The sequence below is a fragment of the Dermacentor silvarum genome, chromosome 6 (genome assembly GCF_013339745.2).
Source record: "Dermacentor silvarum isolate Dsil-2018 chromosome 6, BIME_Dsil_1.4, whole genome shotgun sequence".
NCBI lineage: Eukaryota > Metazoa > Arthropoda > Arachnida > Ixodida > Ixodidae > Dermacentor > Dermacentor silvarum.
The window spans coordinates 159,163,298-159,179,419 of record NC_051159.1 but is presented as its reverse complement, the minus strand read 5'-3'; positions in this window follow the sequence as shown (position 1 = coordinate 159,179,419).

The following is a 16,122-nucleotide window of genomic DNA, read 5'->3' as shown; positions in this document are numbered from 1 at the left end:
CTACTATTTGGAATCAGAAAGGGTTCGGCGTACATGCCAGCTTGGTCATTCAAGATTGCAGCTGCGCGCCTTTCCCGCTGTGTGCAAACTGCACAGAGCTGGGCGAAATAGAGCTCTTTACCCGGTCCTGTTGTTGCTATATGTATACCTCGGTGCAAAAATTATTACTTCAAGACCTGCGGATAAGAGGATTTCCACGCGATTGTGTACTACAGTTAGTGTTTAAAGAAGGCGACCGGATTGTCGGAAGAGAAACAATGCGCCTCCCTCATGCGCCTCTTCGCTGCAGCGAACTTTCAAGTGTGTAGTGACAAACTCAATATCAATATACCTTGATAGTGGCGCTACAGGCGTACCAATTGTCGGTATCGACTCTCAGGCTACACAGGGCAGTTCCAACATCATCACTATACCACCATCCCCTAGGAAGGAGCCTGACGTCAGGAAGTCAGACTTCAAAACGCACACTCTTCTAAGGCTATTCGCATCTCTGCTGTCGCTCATAGAATGAGCACATCACAAGTTGCATTTTGGGAAAGTCCCGCCATACGTGGCTTGGTTCGTCATAGGTTTGAGCCCCGCGGGCTTCTGGACTTGCCGCCATTTTCTCCAGCCCGTGTGCCGCTCGCTTTCTGCTCGCCTCATTTGAAACCTTCGGCTGTCCGATTGTATACCCCAAAATATTGTTGCCGTTGCAACGGCTACACTTGCTGCAGAGCATGCGCACGATTAGCCGCGCGTTACAATTTGCAAGCGGCGCAGAAAACACGCAGGCATGCAAGCGGACGACGAGCACAGCGCAAGCGCGCAGGCGCCTTTAGAAACGACCGTTTGTCATCACGTGCGTGGGTGCTTTTCCCATGATTCTTCATCTTCTTTAATTTTTTTTATGAGAAGATTTCGAGACTATCACATGGCCCTATCTTGGTGTTTTTATATTTATTTCATGGAAACCAGCATTCACACAACCGAGAAAACTAGTGCCAACGAAAGTGTACAATCTTTTTCTCTGTTCTCAAACTTGAATCAATAAGTGAGAGAGCTCCGGCGTGAAGTTGTGGTAATACGCTTGCCATGTTTTTATTTATTTATTTATTTATTTATTTATTTATTTATTTATTTATTTATTTATTTATTTATTTATTTATTTATTTATTTATTTACGGGAATGGCAGGCCTTCGCCAGGTGGTGTAACACATTTTGCCTCCTTTCCTCGCTCTGTACCCAATACACCGAAATAAGGTTATACTATTTGGCTTCGAATTGACCAATCACACACCAGCGCGCGATAACGCCAAGTTAGCGGCGAACGTGACAGGAGGCGCGATGGAAAGCGGAAACCACTGTGCGCGACTTCGAGCGCAGACAAAAAAAAAATATATCGAGTAACAAAAACGTGATAGAAATTAAAGTTGCTGTTACTATTTCCGCAACCTAGTTGTATTTTATTTCCATACGTCAGTATTTAAAAACTGCAAATGAACCGGCGTATTTCATTTTATTCCATTTTATCACATTTTAATGACCCCACCAACCATCAGGAGCGCGATAGTCACGGAAACTAAACCGAGCTCTCGCTTCCCTCCGTATCGCCAGACTTCGAACGGACACGCACATCGTTAAGGTGCCGCTAATAATGCTTATAACCGGAACTAATAGTACAAAATAGTGCTAGTTTTTCTGCGTATAGTATATAGCGTTAGTCAACGCTGCTTCTGCTTCGTGCTTCGTCTGATACGGAGGTTGTGCTTCTGAAGGTTTTGCTAGCGGATCGCATGATAATATTGTCCGAGATCACATATTTAAGTAGTAAGGTGGAAGGCTGGGCAGGTTGGAATTGATGCATTCTTTGGATCCGCGCAGAAAATGACGGCAACACGAAAAGGAAGCACGCAGGAAAAGCGTTGTCTAACAAGTGAAGTTTATTAAGAAAACGCCAAAAAAGAGAGACACCGTCTGCGTTCGCATGTCATTAGGTTACTTGGAATAAATAGCCAAGCTTCAGTAGTTAGATAGCGCTCGTCCTGGGTCCTTCCTTTTTGTGTTGCCGTAGTTTTCCCCGCTGACCCAAAGATCCCAGACTTTAAGTTCGCGTAATCCAAACCACCGTACTTTAAGGCTGATTGCTCAAAGTATTCACAAATAGTGCATTTCCTCTTTAGCTGCCCTGATGTAAAGCCAAGGTCTGTATTCTCCAAAAGTCATATTGAGATTAAATCTGCTCAAGGCCCTCAAAAGTTGCAGCTATATACGGTACCAATTCTAGAAAACCACAAGAAAGAAGACCCGAAACTTAGAAGATAAAAGCGACGCCCGCCTTCACACTACTCTTGAACAACATTGTATAAGTGGAGCCGGTGGACGCTATGCGACTATGGCCAACGTTATTAAAGTATATGCGCCGCTACACATTCTACTGTCATGCCAAGAAGGACACTCAACGGCCCATTACACGATGCGAAATGTATAAGTGGGGGAGCAAGCCCACCACATTCGTAGCCTGCTGTAGCAATTAGAGAAAGGCATCGCTGGAGGAAATAGGAAGCATTTTGTGTAGAAACGCCATCGTATTAAGTACGCTCTCCATTAAGTACACACACACACATGCACTTGCACCGATTGCCTTAGAAATGCTTCTGCAGGCACCTCCGATTTATAAATCGATCGGACCATCGTGGATGATAAGTGGCTCCTACGCGTAGTAACAAATGATGTGTGGTATGTTTCCGAGCAATGCTTTCCTAGGTTATAGTTGGTGCGTAGACATAATGCAAAAGTAGTGCTCGGTCCTATCGCCCTCCATTACAAAATGTCGGGTATGTTTTATTTATCTTACTGCACCACGTGTACGTTCTGTCACGCAAGCTTCAGGTTCATTATTTTCCGCGTTTGCGGTGTCTGTATTTTAATACTCGAGTTCTTCCCTATTGCGCTGGTAAACATGTTTCTTGGCCGAAGCAGTAATATAACTGTATCCGATGGTTAGATTAGATGACTTGCAATGTAGCACGTGCCCTCTTCCGTGCAGCGACCGATCTACAAAATTTTATTGGAAAACAAGATTCTGGCTATCGCTATCTGTTATAGTTGGCCGCTTCTCGGCCAACTGAGTTGTGCTCAGTCACTTGCGTTTCACGATCGAAGGTATCGTAAAGACAAAAGAAGGTAAATTAGTACATATGAATGAAAGAGAACCGGCGCCCTTCCGCTACGCACTCAGCATCAAATATTGGTGTACATAAGGCTTACGAGGGAGTATTTTAGTTGTAGTTTTGAGGAACACATGTGTCACCGGTTAGCACGTATCTATGACCCTCTGCTCTAGGAAGGCTTTATACCCAAATTTCCATAGGCTATTGTCTGTATATGTGTGCTACGACGTCTCATACAACTTTTAGTCCAACATAATAAACAATACTACAGTTTATCTAAATTTTGCATAAGACTGTCATAATCCCACCATAATGGACCACGGCCATAGGAGGTAGTCGTGGCTTAGTCATCATCATCTTCTGGCTATATTTATATCCACTGCAGGACGAAGGCCTGCGATCTCCAATTACCCCTGTCTTGCGCTAGCTGATTCCAACTTGCGCCTGCAAATTTCTTATCTTCATCACCCCACATAGTTTTCTGCCGTCCTCGACTGCGCTTCCCTTCTCTTGATATTCATTCTGTAACTCCAATGGTCCATCGGTTATCTCCCTACGCATTACATGGCCTGCACAGCTCCATTTTTTCCTCTTAATATAAACTATAGAATATCGGATAACCCCGGTTTTTCTCTGATCCACACCGTTCTCTTCCTGTCTCTCAACGTTAGACCTCACATTTTTCGTTGCATAGCTCTTTGTGCGGGCCTTAACTTATTCTCGAGTTTCTTTGTTAACCTCCAACTTTCTGCCCCATATGTTAGCACCCGTATAACGCAATGATTGTACACTTTTCTTTTCAACGACAGTGGCAAGTCAGTATTTGGCAATGCCTGCCGTATGCACTCCAACCCAATTTTATTCTTCTGTAAGTTTCCTTCTCATGATCAGGGTCCCCTGTGAGTAATTGACCTAGATAAACGTACTATTTTACAGACTCTAGAGGCTGACTGACGATCCTGGCTTAGTAGTGGCTTAGTAATTATTACTAAGTAAAAACTATTAAGGAGCCTTCCTGGTTAGTAAATGCAGCACTTACTATGTTTACTAGCCACTGGCATGTACAGAACTAGTAAGAAGGTAGTAAAATAGATAGTTATCCAGTAAACGCATGCATTTACTAACTATCTATACTAAATTTCCTTTTGAGAATGGTGCGCGCGCAAGCACTCTTCACCACTGGTCACTGGTCAGTCGCTTATGATGTCTCAAGGTAGAAAACAAGCGCGCTGGCGCCAATCTACGACGACGCATTCCGTTTCATAGACAACGGCGGTTGTAAAACACCTTTATCGCGCATGTGCAGTATATAATTGCAAATGGTCCATTGTGCGAAGAGCGCGAGGCCATCCCATGACGCAGATGATCGCTAGAATTTTACATGTGTTGAAAACAGGATTTGGGTCGTAAGGCGCTCATACGTGCGGTATTTACTGATCGCGCCCGACGTCTGTGCTGATTACAATCCCCAGGTGTGCATTCGACTCGCTGAAACTTTTAAGTCCTTCCCGTTCAAACTCATAAAATGTATGGTGGAGTACTAAGCTAATAGGCTGAGCTCACTGGAGTAGCTCACTGGAGTTTGTTTAGATGTCCTCTGGAGCTGGGCGATAGCTAAGATTACTTATTCCTGATTAGGTTGACTATTACCGCGTTACGGCGCGACTACCCGTATCTGCCTGATTAGTCCATGGCGTACGGCTCAGGTATACGGCCTGAGCAAACCAGCCGATTTAGTCGACACGCCGAAAAAATACGTCGATGTCATCTGTTTCTTCATTTCTTCCCTTCCCTGTGTCGTTCTATCGTCCACTTGTAGCGCTCTCGCTGAAGCCTTCTTCGTTAAAGAAATGCACAGATCCGACGCAATCTTAGGGTCAGTGACCCCATGCCTTCCTGAATTTTACTTTTTTTGTTGCTGGGGTAGTTGGTTCATACTAAGTGCTTGAGTTGTTGAGGTAGCAGCAGTAGCGGGTAATAAGAGCGCAGCCTCGCCGCCAGTATAGGTGTTAGGAGCTGTGTCCCGATGACGAAGCCGATATATATGGTTTCCCAAAATTCACGCAATATTTGAATTTTGCGCCATTTGTGCGTTAAAGTGTTAAAAGATTGCCATCCCGGCCCTGCGAAAGTATATATCCAGCGAGGTTGTTGAAAACCACCACTACAACTGCTGAGGGAGGTATGCAGTGCTTTATGGCTTTAGGGTAATGGTAGTAGTGCTGTTATAGAGTAATGGTAGGAATGGGAGTAATGAAAATTTTGACAGCACGCCGCCGCCCATAGCGGTGCTGCAGCAACATTAAAATCAGTCGATAGGTCGGTAATTTTATATAAGAAAGGCTAGCGACGTCACACCCCACGTCGAAAGCATTTTATTGCTAACTGGGGTATCAGCCATTGATGATGACAGTTTTCGGTCGACGGACGCGAAATTCATCCCGGGAACCTAGCAATAGACAGCTTCGCTTTAGAGAACTGTCAGCCCTTCCTCTGGGGTGGAGATGGAAGACCAGCGAAGCTGTACTATGGTGGGAATTATGTATTTCCAATTATGGCTATTAAGATGTAATTGTGTAAGTGGTTATTTTAACTATTAAACAATGAGAATATATACAATCCGGTGGTTTTCATTTATTTAGTGACCACAGGGACCATGGCCCTATGGTCGCTGAGGCACACAACCATAGGGTGTACGGCAAAGGTTGGCACGTTCTTCACGAACACGACACCAACGCCGCGCGCGTTCGGTGCGAACGCGGGCAAGACGCCACCGCCGTCGACAACAGTTCTGCGCGTTGTTTGTGTGACCGCACACAACCGCTGTCAAAACGCTGGCGTGAGAAAGTACGCCAGCAGCCACGGGTTCATGCGTTCTATCGCTTCAACAGAAACTGAGCGGCAAAAGCACAGCGCATACAAAGGTAGGAGCCGTGTTGCAGATCACTTTCAAGCTCCGGTTTGCCTCCTCGCTGTCCTCCTTTCGCGTTGGAGATTGAGTCGCCAGTTCCCGTCACTCGTTGCGCTCTTCCTCCGAACGAATGGCACGCGGACGGGCCATGGCGGGTCGTAAGGGTAACTGATAAGAACGCTAGCGCGATGTCTACGTGACGGAACGGCTAAACGCCGTTCTCGACACTGTTAGAGGAGAGGCGGGCGAGACCCCAGAGAGAGTCAGCGGCACAGGCGGCAGAGGCCGGCAGGGCTGCGCGCATGCGCCGCAGTGGGAGAGCGGGCACGCACACGCAGTCTAGGCCGGGTGCCTCGATGCACTCCTCACCCACCGCTCCCCTTCCACTGGGAAGTCGCGTTTGCTCTCCGCCGTGCGCTCGCTCCCCGTGAAAGCACACGTCCCTCGCCCTCGCGCACTTTCACTCGCACATACAGCATACGGCCAATGAGAGTTTTTTTCTACATCCGGACGCGACCATCGAAGATTGAAGCCTTAGCAGCTTCACTGTAAAAAAGACAGCATTACAGCTGACAGTTTGGGGTTATTAAAAATGAAGCTCTACACGAAAGAACAACGTGTATTTCTTGTTAAGCAATATTTTAACCATAATAAAGATTTGGTAGGTACAGTTCACAATTTTCGTACAAAGTATGGTCGGAATAGTGATTACACTTCATCAACTGTGAAGAGATTGGTTTTTTTTTTTTTTTAATCTAAGGCTTATGCCAACGAGCCCACGAACACCCACGCCTTGAAGGAGGAAATTGAGCCCTATATCAACAAAATGCCGCCAGACTTATGCAACACGGTCATAGAAAATTTCAACAAAAGAGTGCCTATGTGCAAGAAAAGCCGTGGAGGCCATTTTCCCGATATGCTATTATATGCATATCCCTATAATACATACTTTATTAATCGATGAAAAAATTACAGTTGTTAATCGTATACCTTCGTTTTCTATCAAAATTACTTCTTGCGTTAAATTTCTCGGCACCCTATATGATTAATGAACCTTTCCAAGGAAAGAATGGGCATGGCACATGAGAAGTACGACGCATATCTAAATATACCATGTTAGCCTTTTCTAACCCTGATGGCACAGTGGCGCATAACCATTCACTAATTATGCCTGAAGGACCAAGTCTTGATCGCAATAAAAAAAAACATTCTGGGGGGACTGGCCAATACTGTGCGCATGCCCAGTGAGCCAAGTTATTCTCTACTGGGCAATACAGCAGCGGCAACAAGCAGCCAGTTCCCGCAAAGTATGGGGTAGACACAGAGAAAGCTTTGGTTTAATATGCATAACGATGAGCATCGATCCGGAAAAGTGGTACGGCGATAAGAATGAGCGCTGGTCAGTATCAGCAGTGCGCTAAAATACAGGCGAATGTCCGCAAACAGCTCAATTGCAAAGTATTGCCAAATATTTGCTTCGCGTTTTGTGGCTCCGAAAGTGAAACAACCGTCGTTTTATCCATATATTCCAGTTTGTGCAATCTTGCACTTAACGCGCAGCGGAAGTTTTAAAAGCGCGTCAGTTATCGCACTCCACATCACTGCGTTTCCACTGGATTTTAACTATAAGCGCGTCGCATTATTAATGCCCTCGCTGTTCCCTTGTTCTGTACGCTCGATTTTTTCACGTTCCACAGGAGCCACGGCGGCAGCAGCAGCGTCTTCCCAGAAAAGTGTCGTTTACTTCCTTCGTTCTTTCTACCTTGCAAACGAAAATTGTGGAAGCTTCATTTTTGAATACGAAATAAGACGGCCGGGAGAACATAATTAGCGTCTCCAGACTTGTTCCGCGACGGTTTCAGTTAGATTTAATCCAAAAATACAAGCGGGGAAAATGGCGACCATTTGGTCCCTCGTGGCCTTCTTTCTCAATTCGGCGTCGCGCTCAGGACTCCTCGGTCTGAATTTAATCGCACCGTAAGCTCCGTTTTGTGTCGAGACATTACGAAAGAAGACCATCCACACGGGGGCTGGTTCCACGCAAAAACGAAAATGGAAGAAATGACTCTAGATGGAGAAAGAAAGAAAGAAAGAAAGAAAGAAAGAAAGAAAGAAAGAAAGAAAGAAAGAAAGAAAGAAAGAAAGAAAGAAAGAAAGAAAGAAAGAAAGAAAGAAAGAAAGAAAGAAAGAAAGAAAGAATACGCGCGTACTTTATCTTCGCTCAGAGCAGGAATGTACACTCGCAGTGGTGGGCCAGTGGTTACGGCGTCGCGCTGCTGAGCTCGAAGTTGCGGGTTCAAGTTCCGAGATGGCCGCATTTTGACAGGGACGAAATGCAAAAACGCCCGCGTTCATATATTTTTGTGCACGTTAAAGAACCCCAACTGGCACGACTGAATCCGTAGTATCCCCCACTACGGGCGTGCCTCATAATCAGAACGCAGTTTTTTTTTTTTTTAACGTAAAATTCAATAATTCTTTTAGTGCGTCAATGCAGTGTTCGTTCAATGCGCGTTTCGTTCCTCCCCCTTTATATGATCTGCCGTACTTCAGCGAGAAGAATGAGGAAATCCGATTTGATTTATCTTTTCATCAGTCACAAACCTCCATGGAAACAGACAATGAAGCCGGAGAAAGCACGGGGGAAAATAAATTGTTACGTTCGATTGAAATGTGTAAATATTAAGGAGGGTACATGAAAGTGGACGAAAAGATAACTACCCGCAGGTGAGAGACGAACCCCAATCTTCCACATTACGCGTGAGGTGATTTACCTGCTAGCTTTTACCGCACTTCGATTCGCGATGCAGGACGCTATAAAGCCTCAAATCCGCGTCAAAAAATTAAAAAAGCTTTCCCATGCGGCTACGCATTCCCGCTATTACGATATAAACCGGATGATAGGTCCACCCCTTACCTTGAAGTGAAGAAACGATAAAAATAAAACATTAAAATCACCGAAGCACGCTTATTTTCACAACGGCGCTGCAGCTTTTCAGAGAATTGACTGCACCGTCGCCGGTAGCGACCACGCACGAAGTTCCCGCACAACATCCCCAAGTGCGGCCTCAAGCTTAGGACGCACTGCATGACCACCGATGGAATGACGTGTTATGTGGGTTGCACGCCAACAGTTTTACATTATGCGCCAGCCAATATCGCACGCCTTTTTACAGAAACGCCACGATAACCTAACTGGCGCTGAGTCGCCATGTTGGCCATGTTGCCGTTCGCTTCAGCGAAGTCAACAGCTTTTATCTAGAACGCCGCTGATATCTCCGAGTGTCGCCACACATCACTCGCCAGATAAAAAAAAAAGAAGCAACTCCCACACGAGCTCGATTGAAAGAGTGGACAGAAGAAAACACAGAGACAAGAAAAAATAAACACGCCAACAATCAGATTTGGATATGGATACGGCTGCGGCTATGCGTTTGCCAATGTGCACGTCATAGGATCCCAGACGACGACTCCCATTCTGATGATGTGTGGTGTTTTATGGCGCAAGGGCCAGTTAGACGACTCCCATTCTGCTAAAGACCACTATATAAGACGAGGAGTTACTTTAGCCTGATTTCTAAAGCAAATATCTCGACGTGTGTTCCGGTTTATACGGTTGCTTAGCAACACGGAGTTCTGAGCTTGACGTGAACGTCCTCCATGCCGCGGAGTTTGGGGAAGACGCAACGATAATAGCAAGCGTCTTGTGAAACTGTGCGTTTAAGTGCGCGTGTGCTCGTATAACGCATGCACTCGCGATTGACTATGTGTTGCAAATACATCGATTCAAAATGAAAGGCAAGCGAGCCAAACGAAAATTTGTTCAGACTCGGAAGATGAAGTTGAGAAATCGCATCGCATTTATTAACGTGCTACACAGCGACGCTGCATTGCACGGCCAAGCAGTAACCCGTGGGATGTCTTCGCTACTAAATTTTCTAGACGCGTTTCCCTTTCTGCTTGAAATATGTCAAGCAAGAAGATTGGTTTTTTATTATTTTTTAAACAATTGGTATGTCATTCAACTCGCACTCCACGCTCGTATGGGTGTTAGTCACGGTATATCATCAGCGCCCAGAAATTCTAAGCGTGGAAGCGCTGTTTTCTGCATTCTCTGCCCACTCAAAAACAGCAATGGATACGCAAAAAAAAAGATATCAACTCTCCAGTGATTTATTATTGCTGTTAGGGGCCATTGTTCTTTCTAGCTGCATTCCAAAACGCGGCAGGCTTCAGACGGGTGGTTTAATAAACAATTGAAGTTATGGTTAACGGTTGTTACAAGGAATTATATATTGAACGGCTTATGAAGCTTTGTAATAAAGCAGCCCTTTAGCAATTCTCTAGGGCACAAAATTCATTAGCCTCGGATGAGTAATAAATTTTGCAGCAATATATTTTGCTTTGATAACCGCATGTCAGGTATGGTATGGTATGGTAAAACTTTATTACGGTCGCTCGGAACGCGCGTCAGCGCGTAGCGGGCCACTCCCACGTCGGTACAGAAAGGCCGAGCCTCTCTGCTGCGTCGTGGGCCCGATGGACAGTCCATAGCTGTGCTTCAAGATCGGGGCTGCTTAGGGCAGCCTCCCATTTGGTCGACGTGACATCGTCGCCGTCGTGTAACGCGGTGAAGTAAAATTAATATTGCTTACAGAGTCTAAACGAAAGAGTAATGGAAACAGAGGGGCTAGATTTTGTTTATCATAACCACATAAAGCCAACAGACAATGAAGCCAAAGAAAGCATCGGGGAAATTAAGCGTGGTTGAAATTGGAATGAAGAAAATAATGAAGAAAAGTGAACTGAAAGTGGACGAAAAGATAACTTGTCGCCGGCGGGAGCCAAACCCGCAAGGCAGCTTCGGAAGCAAAAGGATGTTCCACATCCGCCCGCCATGGTTCTGAGTGGCGCTGGCTAACACTCCTAGGGCTAGATCAAGTAAACATAAATAGCCAAGTTAGTGCACTAATCGATGGCCGTCGCCGTAGCGCAATTGGTAGTGCAACGCACCCGTAATGCGGAGGTTGAGGGTTCGGCTCCCGCCGGCAATAGGTTATCTTTTCATCCACTTTCATTTCTCTTTTCTTCATTATTTCCTTCACTCAAACTTCAGCTACACTTAATTTCCCCGATGCTTTTGTTGACTTCATTGTCTGTTGACTTTATGTGGTTACCGAGTCTAAGTTATACATGCATCCCTTGTTCTGTTTTGTGACAAATGAACGCATACTTTTGGAAAACCAGCGCATGAACGCATATTTTGGAAAACCAGCGCATGTTGGGAAAACTTGAACATTAACAAAACTTTTTTTTCACTCTATCTCTCTTAAGAGGGCACAAAGATGATTCAATGATATTAAAATGCGATGGTTATTAAAGAGTGACCAGTATTTCAGTACGGACACTTATTTCCTAGAGTTGGTGAACACAGGTCAAAGTGAAACTTTTGAACGAGGCGCCGTAGCTAAAAGAAGAACGAAAAGATAAATACTAGCTATCGCATACGGTGCGCCACTCATATGTTAAATTAGATTCGGGGGTGTTACGTGCCAAAACTGCTGCAACCTAATTATGAGGCACACCGTAGGTGGGGACACCGGATTAATTTTAACCACCTGGGGTTCTTTAACGTGCACCCAATGCACCCCGTCGAACACACACAGGCGTTTTTGCATTTCGCCCCCATCGAAATCCCGGCCGCGGCGGCCGGGATTTGATCCCACGACCTCGTGCTTAGTAGCGTAAGTAACGCCAAAGCCACTAAGCAACCACGGCGGGTGACATGGCGGGTGACACGGGTGGCGGGTGACACGAACCAGGGCAATCTAGAAGCAGAGATGACACGGGGAGAAAACGCATTGCTGTCTTGCCCTATATGTCCATCGCTTTTCCCACGGACTAAAGAACGTTGCAGCATGTCTGGGTGTTGACGTTGTTTTCAGCGCTCCTGACAAGCTGCAACGAATATGTCAAGCGATGTCCAAAAAGATTGATCAAACTAACAAGAATAAGTGTGTCTGTGCCTTTAAAAAAATTCCAAGCTAGTAAAATGCAAAGTTAGTGTAGTATACATGTTGCCACTAACTTGCGGTAAAGTTTACATAGGCCAGACCGGCCGGTGTATTAATACTTGTCTAAAAGAGCATCAAAATTCACTCGACAAAGATAACCACTTACACCTAGCCAACCATTGCAAAAGCTGTCATTGTAAACATGTCTATTCTGATACCATGATTTTGTTTACTCATAGAAACAAACTAACGCGCGAAATAACCGAGGCCTTCTATATCAAAAAGCGTGCTGATATGTGCGTAAGTGAGCCATCTATAACCCTAACTGACAAAGAATTTGCCTTTTTGGGCGCCACCTGATGTTGTTAAGATACGTAGAAGTTCTGTGTATAAATTTTCAAAATGTCTTTATGATTTTATTTCTATTCTGCATGCTCTTGCACATGCTAACTTTAGTCAGACTGGGTATATATATATAACGGTGCATAGATGTTGTTGTTGTTGTTGCCTCAAAACATGGCTCGTACCGATTGGCCACACTGGATAAAATAAAACATACTGTGTACACATGTGCACATATGGTCCGTGCATGGAAGGAGAGAGAAAGATGAAAATTAAAGGCAGTGTTCGGGTGACCATGTTGTTCCCGGTTCGTGGCCTATTGGGTTGTGCCATTGATTGAGGCATCATCATCATCATGTTGTTCTACGTCCGCAACCTCCTGCTCGCGTCACACAAGTCGACAGGATGAAGACCTAGCAGCCACCTCATCAGCCACACATCAACATGCAAGTCTTCCATGCCACGCTGTGAATCCCGAGCGCACAGATCCCCCACCGACACCGACCACCATCATGACCACACCATCGGAAGCCTTGGACGTCCCCAAGTACGCTGGATCAGCGGACAATGGGCCCGTGGAAGATTGGTTCCACTTCTACGAGGTCCACGCAACCACTGCATCATGGTCAGAACGGGAGATGGTCGCCAGCTTCGATGAATACCTGACCGGTGAGGCATTTCGGTTCTACCTGACCCACATATTTGAATATAAAGAATCATGGAAAGAAATCAAAGATGAAATGATCAGTCGCTTCAAATAATATGATGAAGACCCCTGCATCATTCACCAGCAGCAGGAATTTGAATGCAGCTACGCACAGTCGCAACGTTGCACTAATGAACAGGCTCATATGAGAAGATCGTCGGCGAGTTTTCCTTGTCATGATTCTCCCGCGAAGAGGACATGCAATCGCACGCATAGCATCAACTTGACATTCCCAGTAAACGAAAAGCCATTGCGCACTAAGCGAAATGCACGCGAATTCGTTGCTTCGAAACCCAACTCTGAACCAGGTTTGACAACGGCACATCATTCAACCATACGTACGCCTTCAGCACGCTGCAGTGCTCATGTCGCCATTGAAGATTCTGACGCATTCCATCACTCATATATCGAATGCGCGAGCCATTACGCACTTTCAAGGGACACAGCTCTTCTATGAACATTAGGCCGCAGTGCATGATCTACACAATTGAGCAAGACGTCACGACATCGCAGACAGACGACCTTTCTTTGGAAGAACGTGGTCAAGCCACACCCGCTGCGACACCACCCAGCAATCAGCCACCAGGAATTCTAAACGGCATGAAGATAAACTTTCGTAACCGGATCAAAAGACGAACAAATACTGCAACAATCAGTTCTTCTGGTGAAACGAAGCCAACTTGCGTACTGCCAAGACAAAATCAGAATACAAGCACCAGCACCTATGCACGTCCCTCTCAAAACGAAGACAATTTGGAGCCACTTAAATCTAGAGATCAAGCTGCTTCGCGACTCTCAAGCTTTATTTTGCATACTACACCTCAACAAGCCGCTGCCACTTCTGAAGCTTCGCACGCGCCAAGCAGCATCGCGCACTTTCAAATGACGGAAGTGTGCATTCATCATGCCCTCCCTGCAGCCTCAGAAGAGCCTTCTGTGGAGCCTGACACAATGCTTCTGCCACCAGACAAGTCCTCCACAAGCGAGCAATGCACCAGCTACCCACAGAATACAACGTTGGTTTGCAAAACAAATCAAAGGACAACTGTGCAGGAAAGACTACCCCAGCAGCTCCCGCATAAACATCAAAAAGATCAACATCAACTCCATCAACAACTTCAGCGACCCCGAAGACGGCTTCGACATAATCTACGACGAAGAGCATCACCGTAAACCCAGATACAACAAGAAAGGCATGAACGCGCAAGCCAGCTAAACCCAAGGCGAACCCAACTAGGTCGTGTCCCAAGAAACGATCATCACCAAGGACCTTTACAACATGACCAGTCAAGACTACGCCTATTGCGGGGACAATCGCGACGACACCGCATGCGACGGCGAAAAGGACGGGTGCCATTTTCTCGCCTCAGCCACCTCGAACAACGAACAGTCATTTCAGAAAGCACGTATCTGCAACCATCAGAAACAAGGAAATTCACGAGCCAACGGTACCTCTCACGTGCGCGCAATATCCTGAAGAAAACTCGCAACGTGCATCCTTTCATCCCCACTAGTTTGAAAAGCAACCACCGTTCCTGGTACTTCAAGGCGCTTGAACTGCACGCACTTGCATCAGGAGGCGAACGTGAACTACGAGCAGTGTTCACGAGCTACGGCGCATGCAGACGTCGTCCGGAACACAACAGTCAGCCTCGTCCACCAAAAGCATGCGAAAAGTTACCGGACAGCTACACTTTTCTATGAAGTTGATGTTGTTGAAGAACTATATTGGGACAATGGATCAACTGCGCATTTTTTGTTTTCATTTATCAGCGTCCTCTTGCTTCCGCATATGTTTGTTGCTCGCGCTCTCTTGGGGGGAGGGGGAACGTGTAACGGTGCACAGATGGTCCGTGCATAAAGGAGAGAAAGACGAATATTAAAGGCAGTGTTCGGGCGACCATGTTGTTCTACGGCCGCAACCTCCTGCTCGCGTCACACACACACACACACACACACACACACACACACACACACACACACACACACACACACATATATATATATATATATATATATATATATATATATATGTGTGTGTGTGTGTGTGTGTGTGTGTGTGTGCGCGTGCGTGCGTGCGTGCGTGCGTGCGTGTGTGTGTGTGTGTGTGCGCGCGCGTGTGCGTGTGTGCGTGCGTGCGTGCGTGCGTGCGTGCGTGTGTGCGTGTGTGTGTGCGTGTGTGTGTGCGTGTGTGTAATTTCCCTTCAAAAATAAACTGAGTTGCGAGTCAGCACCTGTCTGTTACCTTTGCCTTTTTTGTCCTCGTTTCTTGTGTGCGCTCTGCAATTTCAAGATGGGTGACACTCATATGTTCAGTACTGATCAGGCCGTTACGCATTCTGGCGCAATCACTAAAGCATTTCTATGCGCGACGTATTTAGTTCGCCTTTGAGAGCTACTCACCTGTATATTATAAACCATTAATTAGTCATTACTACAGCCACTAATACTATTCTACCATTTCCGTTTGTGACGGTTGAAGTACGACTCATCCTAGCAGTCCTTTCATAAGCTTCTTTCCGAGGTGCGAATTCCACGAGTTCCTAAAGAAGACTTGAGTACTCAGCTAACATGCATACGCCACCAAGTTTTCCTGGTGGCCATGGATAATACAGAGACTCACTTTGCCACTGAGAACACCCAGGAAAAAATTTGAAGGGCGCAAGATAGGAAGACTCCACCTTGATCTAGAATATGTTAAATCAAGCAATGAGCACGCGATGTCTTTAATCACCTAAACATATGATTTCTTGTCTCTATCTTCATATAATTTCACTTTATTTCCATCAGGGCCACTAAAGCGTTATAGAGACGTTATAGAAAGCAGTGGGTTGGCATAAAAGGTGATAATTTAGATAGGTAGTTATTAAGCAAGATGATGAATTAAAAATAACTTAACGATGGTAACAGGAAGATCGTTCCAGTCACTGGTCGTTATATGCACAAAGGAAGCGAAGCAATGAAGGATCCTGGAGTGTGGTACCCCGTCGTCTCTC